Source organism: Panthera leo, chromosome B1, assembly GCF_018350215.1.
Source record: "Panthera leo isolate Ple1 chromosome B1, P.leo_Ple1_pat1.1, whole genome shotgun sequence".
Lineage (NCBI taxonomy): Eukaryota > Metazoa > Chordata > Mammalia > Carnivora > Felidae > Panthera > Panthera leo.
The window spans coordinates 49,826,841-49,837,683 of NC_056682.1; the positions used below are offsets into that span (position 1 = coordinate 49,826,841).

Here is a 10,843-nt window from a genome sequence, read left to right on the forward strand (position 1 = left end):
TCTGGCCAGGAGAAACAGCCCTCTTGGTAATACAGTTCTGCTGAAGCATTCAAATGGGGTTGTCCTGCCCTTGCCTTCATCATTATCCTTTTGTGTTTTTTTCCTCCTCCCGCAGTAGACATATCTGCATGCACACACATGTTCATGGTATAAACACTCAGTACTATTACAAGACAGACACTTGTATATAACATGCACAAGAAATAACTATCCCCAATCTTTCAGCAAGACAAAGCAAGTTGTCTTCCTCTCCTTCCACATATAAAGCTTGCTGTTTTGTGTGTGTGTGTGTGTGTGTGTGTGTGTGTGTGTGTGACCTCTTTCCACCTTAATTGCCATCCTGGAATGTTGACCTTTAAGTTTTCTTTGAATAAAAAGGAAGATAGAGGGTCTTTGGCCCTAACCCCCAATGTATGGTATGGTTCTAGTTCCATGCCCAACAGCAAGGATGGGTCCTCTGGTAAAGTTACAGTGGTCACAAATCTCCAATCCCATTTTCTGAGCCATTCTTCACACTGTCACCATTATTCAATTATACTAAGGACCTATTAGCCCTGAGTTAGGGGGTACAAAGATAAGAGTCTCTGCTTTAATATACCATGCAATCTACTGTCAGAAAGGGTTGCTTTTTTGTTTTATTTTTTATAAATAAAAATTGTATGTAATTAAGATGTACAACTTAATGTTTTGGTGTATGTTTATATTGTGAAATGATTACAAAGTATTATTCATCCATCATCTCCCATAGCTACCATTTGTGTGTGTGTGTGTGTGTGTGTGTGTGGTGAGAACACTTGAGATCTACTCAGTAGGTTTCAAGTATAAAACATTATTATTAATTATAGTCACCATGCTGGACATTAGATCTCCAGAACTTACTCATCTTATAACTGAAAGTTTGTACCCTTTGATCAATGTTTCCCCATTTTCCCCATCTCCCAGCCTCTGGTAACCACCAATCTACTAATGGAAGTATTTTTTGAAGGACCAGTTGATTGTGTCACTTTTCAGCTCAAAAACTTCCAGAGGCTCTCTGAGGGCTACAGCATAACCAGACTCCTTAGCAAGGAAGTCTAGGTCCACTAAGAATTTACCTCAATTGACCTTTTCAGCCTCATCTCCCAGCCCCTCACACCGTGCACTATCCGCCCAGACACACTGAACTTTGGTACAAAACAACTAGTACAAAATTCTGAGGCTTCTTGGCTCATGTCATTTTCTTACATTGCTCACATGAATCTGAATCCCAGTACTACATAATTGGTACTCAAATATTGGTTAAATCAACTGAATGAATACAATAGTGGGGAAGCAGTTTAAAGACGAAAACTAATAGGAATGTAGGATAAAACTCAGAACATTATGAATTGAGCACTGGAATTATACTCAAGGTTATCGGATTTTTATTTGGAATACACAGAGAATAAGACTGAGTTTCTCTGCCAACACACAACTCATTGTGCACTGCAGTATCATCAGAGAAGATCTCAGATAGTATCAGGAAATTATCAGGCAACAAGGTATAGTCAGATTTAAATACGAATTCATCTTTCATTCAACTGGGTAGAGACAAAGCAAAAACTATACTGCAATACAAAGAGCGAGTGTTTGCTAGGTATAGAAATAATTGTTGTTGTTAATTTCGCAAGTACGAGGCATCTGGTACTTTAACTGCAGCTGAAACGGAGCGAAATGTAATCCCCAGGAACACTAACAAGGCTTGTGAGAGGCCCAGGAGGATCTTAGAATGGAGCTCTCAAAAAAGTCTCCATCTTTTTCATGCACTGCCCACTGCTCTCACCTCTTTAGCTCATCTTCTTCTTCAAGCCTCAAGCTCTGGTGTTGCCATGGCAGCTTTTCCTTTGACTCTGTCCAGCCCCCACCCTTCTTTCCAGTCAGTAGTCCAATCACCATCTATAAATCCTTTCGCTGGCATCCGGGGTCTCTTAGGCAACAATGTGTGGTCTCTTGATTGGCCAAGAGATTCAGAAGGGCTGGCTCCAAAATTGGGCACATGGATAAAATTAAAAAGCAAGAGCGCAAGAGGTTGGGAGGGGCTGCAATCTCCCAATATAATGCTGGGAGGAAAATGCATCTGATCCTGAAACAAACAGAATTGACAGGCACTCAAGACATATTTGTGTTCCAAATCAGGACAACCAACTGAGCATGCCCAATTATATTTCCCTGGTCATTCCGAGGCTCCGAAATGCAAACTCCACTTTTCCAGGTTTTAAGAGTGGCCAACAGGTAAAAGAGGGTAGGAGGAAAAAGAATTCGCGACTGGTTCAATTAAAGAAAAGCACCTGCAAAAGGAAGTGGGAGGACATGGGAAAATTGCCCAACACACAAATTCACAAATGCTTCATCCTGAATTTCAAGAGGAATTCAGGCTGACTGACAGATACACCGGAGAACCAGCAGATGGCATGGCTTAATAAGAATAACTCCAAATTTAGAAAATTTTACAATCCAGTCTAATTAAATTTATTTAATATGCACCACGTAATAAAGGGCAGGGTGAGAACACAAGGATAAAAAAAATGAGGAAGACTGGAAGATGCAATGTGTAAATACCTAATATAAGGCCCACACTGATAACTGTTGTGATAGAACTATTAACAAGTGCTAGAAAACAACCAAAAATTCAAAATTTCAGAAGGAGCTCCATGATAAATATAAAGCAGTTCCTATGGGCAGCAAGCAAAAACAACAACCAAAAAATCCCAAAAACAAACACAAAACAAAAAAACCCAAAACTTCACTACCTTACATTCCTAAAATAGGTAAGAATATATTCTCCTCCAACTTAAATGTAAACCTATGTTTGTATTGTGTTTTGTAGTTTTGAAATCGGCAACATTTGCATACCTCCAGCTTAGGAGAGTGAAGCTCATAGAGATTGTTGCTTTCCTTGACTTAACAAAGGTCTGTGAGTGGCCAAACTGAAATTAGAACCCAGGTTGTTTGAATTCCAGCTTTGTGGTTTTTCCACATGATCAGGTTGTATATAAATGAGTAAACAAAGCCTTTGGTGGGGGGTGGAGACCTCGGGGGAGGTAGTAGATGCAATACTAAATTACCATGTGCAGCATTGCCAGTTAACATTTATGGTTTCAAAACGGGTTCATCAAGAGACCAGTTTTAACAACATTCCGTTTGAGTGCTGTGTCTCTCTGCGAAGTTCTCACTCATTAAAGACTTTCTATTGGTGGTTACAACATGGAATGAAAGAGAGATGGGATAAAAGAAACCATCTCATGTTATCCCTGTTTAATTTGAATAATCTTATACGTGAAAATAAGCTCCCTTTTGACTATCCTCTCAACCAGCACTCTCTAGGCTTCCTCTTGTCTGGCACCTTATCATCTAACTGAAGACACTCCTTACCTTCTGTTCTGAATGACAACATTCAGGCTATATTCACAGTGAGCACATCAGTTCAATGTCTGAAATACTTCAACATTACTTCAAATATAAAGAAAAATGTAGAGACTACATAGAAACACCCTTGAATCCCCACAAAAAATTTAAAAAATATTAACATTTCCGTTTCATGTGTGTGATTAACTGTTGAAGCCCCCTTTTGTACATTTTCCAGATCTTATTTCCCTCCCTGCTTGCCTAGAGGCAACCACCATCTATGAAATTGGTGTGTAGCCTCCTTTTCCAGTTTTTATGCTTTTTATAGATGCATGTTTGATCTCAAACAATATGGCTGTTTTTAAAGCGATACCATAATTTACATATCTTGTAGTTCACTTTTTTCAATGTTATATTTCTGAGATTTAATCATGTTGACACACACAGTGATAATTTCTACATCACTCTCACTTCCCATGTGAACTATGATATGTCCTATGCCTCACAGTTTTCACAGGATGGTGTGTAAATTGCATAATAGTACATCTAGCTGCACATCTTCAGAGGTTCTGCAGGGACAAGGGATGTGGAAGTACATACCGCATACAGATTTTTACATACACTATTTGCCTCCTCACTCCTCCTCAGTAGAGCCAGTGTTGGCTCAACAGGACACACTGTCTTGCTTAGAATCAGCCTGAGGATCAGTATTACTTTAAAAAACAAACAAACAACCAAAACTGTTACTGCACAAGTATTTACTATGAAAATTGAAAATTTGCTTCATATATTAATTTTTGCTTTTCCCCATAGCTCACCTTCTGATGTTAAACTATATTTATGGCTGCCTAAGCTCAATACTCATTGCTTATTTAACACTTATTCAGTGCCTTTTAAAAACTGTGATAAAATACACTTAACACAAATTTACCATTTTAGCCATTGTTTAAATGTACAGTTGAATAGTGGCAAGTACATTCACATTGTTGTGCAACAGGATCAATATACTTTAAGTTCCATGGCTATCAACAGAACAAGATGATGCCTATTAAGTCTAGCTTGAAATGGGACGAAAAGGAAAACAGTATAGTAAAAAAGAACTGCCTGGCCTTGAATGAATCCAGACTTTTTCTTAAAAAGCTGTGTGACTTTGGATGTCATTTAACCCTTCTGAGTGCTATTTTCCTCGTCTGAAAAATGAGAGGTTGAGTTTAGATGATCTTTAAGAACTCTTTCAGCTCTGAAATGGCTTATGTAGAAAAAGATGGGAAATGCTACCAATAACCACAATCTCCACCTGTGCACTAAGGTGCTGGCAAAGGGGATATAAACTGCTCCTAGGCTAGAATCTTGTCTAGTCTGTTGTTTAAGCGTGAAGCTCTGCAACAGGTCAGATGCCTACTACTATCTGCACCCAGTGCCACCCTCAACACCTGTATTCCTACTCTTGACCACCTTCAACCCCGGATCCCTAGGTCAGCACCCTCGTTCGTAGAACAGGTTTTGGTGGTCTTGCAATAACAGAATCCCCAGTTTGGATAAGAAGAGTCGCCACGCTTTTTCAGCGGGGGAGGGAGGGCTTTGCAAAGAGGGCTGAGCGCATTTCAGAGAAACGCTTCCAGAGCTCGAAACCACTCCGCCGGAGCGGGATAACTAGCGCAAGGCGTCACCCAAACACGAGGCAAAGACCGGCCGAGAGCTCCGAGCCGGCACCTCCAAGTGGGTCTCAAAATGGGAGCGTGCGACCGAGTGTGCGCAGCGCGCCTGCGCCGTGCGTGCGCGCGCGCGCTCGCTCCCTAGGCCGCGCGCTCCGGCGCTCCCGAAAGCTCGCGGTTGCTCCGAAGCGGCGCGCGCGTCGGCGGTCCTCGCTGGCTCCGTTTACCTGAGGGACCCGTGGCCGCCCCCGGCCGGCGCTGAAGCCCCCTTGGAGCCCGGCCCCGAGATGTGAGGTGAGCGACGAGGCGAGCGGTTCCCCAGTCCCTCTTAGCTGGAAAAGGGCGCGGGGAGTGTGGGGAATGAGGAGGTGCCGCCGCGGCTGCCCGCTCCTCTGCCTAACCCTGTGCTGAGGAGCCACCAGCAGCTCCGGCACCTCCTCCTCCTCAGGGATCGTTATTCTCGTCGCGGCCAAAACAAAAGCCTTCGGCGCCAGGCTGTGGCGGGGCGTCGGAGGGGCTCCTTGGGACCGACGGCGGGCCGAGGGGGTGCGGAGGAGCCGAGTTTGGGGTGAGGGCTGAGGTGGGCAGACGCCCGGGAGATAATTAACCCTCTGTGTCCTAAGCCCGCGCTGGGCAACCTGTGCGAGTGTGGACCGCGGCTCCCCTTCCGCCTCCCCCTTGCCCAAATCCTTGGTGGAGGAGGGCGTCCGCGATAGGCGCCCGCTCCCTGGGTCGGCGCCGCGGGGGCGTGTGGCGCTCCCCGCTCGCCGGAGCGTGGGTGGAGGACGCGGCGGCGGCCGGGGGGAGGACAATGCATCCAGGGCTCTGGCGCCCTGGGCGTCTGGGGCCGGCCGGAGACCCACGTTAGAATTGCTTCAGGTTTAGATGTTGTGTTGGCATTTGGCCGACCTCTTCTTTCCAGTGCCTAAAAGTTGTCCCCTCCATCCCATCAGTTTGCAAAGTCTGCGCTCCCTCCCCAACGCTTCCCCCAGCTGCCCTCTTTTATGCTAATGTGCATTTGCCGTGGGGGTACTGCTGGGTAATTAATAGACGGCCTCGCAAATAAAGGTGCTGTAAAAACGTTTCAAGACATTTTAACATGTTCCTAGAGGCTCGTTAAATCTCAGGAGACTTGGAGTTAGGCGGCTCCTCTCTAGGAGAAAGCTTTTCTTTTTTCTTTCTTTTCTTTCTTTCCTTTTTTTTTTTTTTTTTTAAGAACAAAAGCGCATGCCATCAATTTAGGCACGGGATAGATTTGAAGTTGAAAGTTACCTACTCAATAAAAGAAATCCAATTTTTTTCCCCTGTATTAAAATTAAATTTTTAATTTTGGTTCCCTAAATTTGGGCAGATGCAGCAGCAGAGCAGACTAACAGCTGTAAAAAATAAAAGTATCTTAAAATGTTATTTCATAAAAGTAGCTTTGATAGACCTGTAATGTTTATTTATGGGAATTGGGTTACTTTGCAAAGCCAACACCACAAGAGCAAGGAAACAAAGACCTGACTGACATGAGGGATGTTACCTCCCTCTTCAGCCTCTTTTAGTCTTCTGTGGTGTGCTGACAGTCTAAGGAATAGACAAATCCTTAATTCTGTTATTAAGAAGAAAGATAATGCTTTCCATACATACTTTTAAGCAAATCAATACTGTCTTTTTCCTCCAGGGGAAAAAAAACAAGGCATTTACGTGAACTACTAAGCCACAAGCCGCCACAAAAAGGCAAAAAGATTCAGAATTAGGGAGTGTAGGAAAGAGGTGTGAAAGCTTAACTGGGCTGGCTTGGAAGGATGGAGCTCAAGATTTAATTAAGATGCAGCCCTTTTCTTACCCTGTTGCCGTTTATTTAGTGCAATAACATGTTCCTCCTCAGCCCCCCAAATGTTTTGAAACTATTAGGAGAGTAAGTAAATAATAAAACCTACCATCCTCCCTTTCCTTTCCTACTTTTTTTTTTTTTTTAATCTCATCCACTTACTAATATTCTCTACCTCTACACCTCTTCTAAATCTGTAAGAGTGTCCCATTAATAGAAGAAATGACTGTGAGCTCTATCATTCATTTCCCCATTTTAGCTGCTGTATTCCTTTGAGCTTTATTTTGTGCTTTGGGCATTTATTTAGGTGGGTTTTTCTTGGGAGTTCCATGATTGAAATATTTGAAATAGGGAATGTTGAGAGCAACTTAATAAAGTGCACATTCTTCCTTTGTATTGTACAGCGTGGAAGGCTTTGCCATCAGAGAAGGAGAAAGGAGTTTAACTCATAATAAGTCCTCTGTTTCCCATTTGGCTTCAGGAAAAACTCTACCCATCTTAAATTTCATATTAGTTTGTTAGTAAAACTATCAGATTGTATACTCAAAAGTAATTCTGAGCATATTAATTTGTTGATGTTAGGCTGCTGTTGATTTTATTTTCTTTAGGAGACATGTGGTACATCTTTACTTTTCACAGAGGTGATGTTGTCTTCATGGTATTTTTAACCACAAAAACTCTAGAACTATGGCTACTTAAAGCTGTAGCTGCCCACATAAAAGAGCAATAAATCAAATAAAAAGAATGATTTGGAAAGTACATGTTGAAGAAATTATTCAATATAGATTTGGAAAAAAAAGTAACAACTCTTTACTGGCCAGGAAAGAGGTTTTAACTGAAATCCTGGTCTTTAAATTTTATCTTACTGAAATAATTTTATAGCCAAAGCATACAAACCATACAACCTTGCTAAGGGAAAAATCGGGCTTATATTAGAGTTTTCTGATTAATAGATTTTTTTTAATTTATTTTTTTATTTTTAAAATGTTTTATTTATTTTTGAGACAGAGAGAGACAGAGCATGAACGGGGGAGGGTCAGAGAGGGAGACACAGAATTTGAAACAGGCTCCAGGCTCTGAGCTGTCAGCACAGAGCCCGACGAGGGGCTCGAACTCACGGACCGTGAGATCATGACCTGAGCCGAAGTCGGCCGCTTAACCGGCTGAGCCACCCAGGCGCCCCATGATTAATAGATTTTAATTGGAAGAGGAAACTGGGCTAGAATTTCAATATGATTTTTTTTTTTTTTTTTTTAGTTCAGAATCTGGCCATCTTTTAACTTTTCCTTTTTTTAAAGATTTAATTAAAAAAAATTTTTTTTAATTGTTTTATTTTTGAGAGACAGACAGAATGTGAGCAGGGGAGAGACAGAGAGGGAGACACAGAATTCGAAGCAGGCTCCAAGCTGTTGGCACAGAGCCTGACATGGGGCTCGAACTCATGAGACACGAGATCATGACCTGACCTGAAGTCGATGCCTAATCTGAGCCACCCAGGTACCCCTGGATTTAAAAAAAAAAAAAAAAAAAAAAATCTCTACACCCAATGTGGGGCTTGAATTCACAACTCCAAGATTAAGAGTCACATGCTCTACCCACTGAACCAAGCAGGCACCTCTTTAACTTTCCATTTGGTTTTCAAGTTGGTTGTAAAAGCTTTTCCGCTTTCTTTAGACTGTATTTTGATGTCTACCATTCATTTTGATTTTGAACCTAAATGTATTGGTTTTTCCTGTTTGGGTTTTTAAACCCTGTCGTCACTGAGCACATTGCATGATTAGGTTATTTGTGGCACACATGGACTTTAAAAATTAGATGAAATAGACCTGAAAAGAAATCCTCATTCTGAGATTAATAGGAATTGAGCCCCTATGAGTTAAATATGAAGCTATATAAACTCAGCAACCAGGAAACAAAATTTTGAGACTGAATTTATTTTTTAGATAATAAGATGTGGAAAACAAATGGCCAAAGGACATATGGATTTTAGGAAAAGGAAAGTAACACTTAGAACAGTGAATATGCTTTGAGTGTATATTTTCTCTAACAATACAGTAATTTTCCTTGGAGGCGGAACTTCATTATCAAGAAATAGTCATTGCTGGTCTTGCAGTGCATTCTTGGGAAACTGAAAGAAGACAAAGAATATCCCTCCTGTTCCCACTGTAGCCCCTGTGTGTGAGACAACCTTGGGATGGTATTTCTGAATTGGAAATGCAAAACGTTGTATATACATATAAGGTGTCAAGAAAATTAAATCTGAACTGAGAATGATGAAATGGATCACTTTATTTACAGACAATGTGAATTGAAATAGAATTACTGAACATAATCTTTTGCGGGACCCTCTTGACAGCCCTCAGGGCCTACTTTGTCAGTATTTCTGGATTCAGTCTGCTTTCCTCTTCAGTTGCCGCATCCTGCTTTTCCCACCTGTGTTTTTTCGGTCTGGCTTTGTAGCCAGCCTGAAAACAGCCTCCTAAAAGTTGCATCTCCTACCCCCCTCCCCTTTTTTTATTTTGAGCGGCAGAGGCAGAGGCAGAGGGGGGAGAGGGAGAGAGAGAGAGAGAGAGAGAGAGAGAGAGAGAGAATCTTAAGCAGGTTCTAAGCTCAGTGTGGAGCCAGACACAGGGCTTGATCCCACGACTCTGGGATCATGACCTGAGCCAAAATTAAGAGTCAGATGCTCAACCAGCTGAGCTATGTCAGGCGCCCCTCCTGCCCCTTCATTGCTGTTTTTCAGGACAGATACTTAGCTTATTTTATTTTAAGGGCTTTTATTTTTTATTTATTTTTAAAAAATTTTAGTGTTTATATTTGAGAGAGAGAGAGAGAGAGAGAGAGACAGAGCATGAGTGGGGGAGGGGCAGAGAGAGAGAGAGAGAGAGAGAGAGAGAGAGAGAATCGGAAGCAGGCTCCAGGCTGTCAGCACAGAGCCTGACACGGGGCTCAAACTCACGAACTGTGAGATCATGACCTGAGCTGAAGTTGGAGCTTAACCAACTGAGCCACCCAGGTGCCCCTATTTTAAGGGCTTTTAAAATTAATATTCAAAAGAAAGCTGGTAAGATCAGATTTCTGATGTTACACTTTCATAAAAATTAGATGTGTCAAGTCCTTTTGTTTTCTAATGGAACGATAATCAAGTAACTTAGTTTTCCAAGCATCTTTCATTGCTCTCTGCAAAGAAGTGAGTGTGTGTCTTTTCCTACAAGTAGGGCATGAACAGCTATTGCTATATCACTCACTTTCTGATGAGCCCTGGCTTCTGATGGTGTTTATTCCAGTTATGTTAACTTAGCAGGTTCCTTTATTTATTTGAGATATTGCAGATTCCTGTAGTAAACCTGTAGTAAACAGTGTAATATCAGTAAGAATGCCAAAATGACTGTTAATCTTTGCTTAAGAGTTGCTGTTACATTGGCAGGACCTCTTTGGGTCCATGATCTTCTCTATTTTCTATAGATCTGTAACTTCAACTTACAACTTTTTCCTAAGTTGTACTTTAGGAAAACCTTAGGAAAAATCACTTTTGTTACCCACGCAATCCTGTTTAGAAGCAGTATCTCATTGTTACTAAAGAGAGATTTGGAATATATATCAAAAGTTCTTTTATTTATTAAAATTTTTTTTTAAATATTTACTTTGAATATATAGAGAGAGACAGAGCAGGAACAGGGGTGGGGAGGCAGAGAGACAGGGAGACACAGAATCCGAAGCAGGCTCCAGGCTCCAGGCTCCAGGCTCCAGGCTCCGAGCTGTCAGCGCACAGCCTGATGTGGGGCTTGAACTCACGAACTATGAGATTATGACCTGAGCTGAAGTTGGACACTTAACTGACCAAGCCACCAGGTGCCCCCTTTTATTTTGTTTTTTTTCTTAGTGTTTGTTTATTTATTTTGAGAGAGAGAATCCCAAGCAGGCTCTGCACTGACAGTGCAGATGTGGGGCTTGATCCCATGAACCCTGAGATCATGACCTGAGCTGAAATCAAGCGTTGGACACTTTA

The 10,843-nt window shown here is 41.8% G+C and overlaps 2 protein-coding genes across 4 annotated transcripts in view; one reads left to right on the forward strand and one right to left on the reverse strand.

Annotated features, from left to right (window-relative positions):
* Nucleotides 1-1,908, reverse strand: part of FBXO16 (F-box protein 16) — a 54,799-nt gene extending 52,891 nt beyond the window's left edge. For both annotated transcript variants that reach the window (XM_042933884.1, XM_042933883.1), the window contains exon 1: nt 1,802-1,908. The gene's annotated coding sequence lies outside the window, so the exon portion shown is untranslated. The remainder of the gene's footprint in view (nt 1-1,801) is intronic.
* Nucleotides 1,909-5,207: 3,299 nt separating this feature from the next.
* FZD3 (frizzled class receptor 3) overlaps nt 5,208-10,843 on the forward strand; it is a 103,118-nt gene continuing 97,482 nt past the window's right edge. For both annotated transcript variants that reach the window (XR_006201606.1, XM_042934954.1), the window contains exon 1: nt 5,208-5,312. The gene's annotated coding sequence lies outside the window, so the exon portion shown is untranslated. The remainder of the gene's footprint in view (nt 5,313-10,843) is intronic.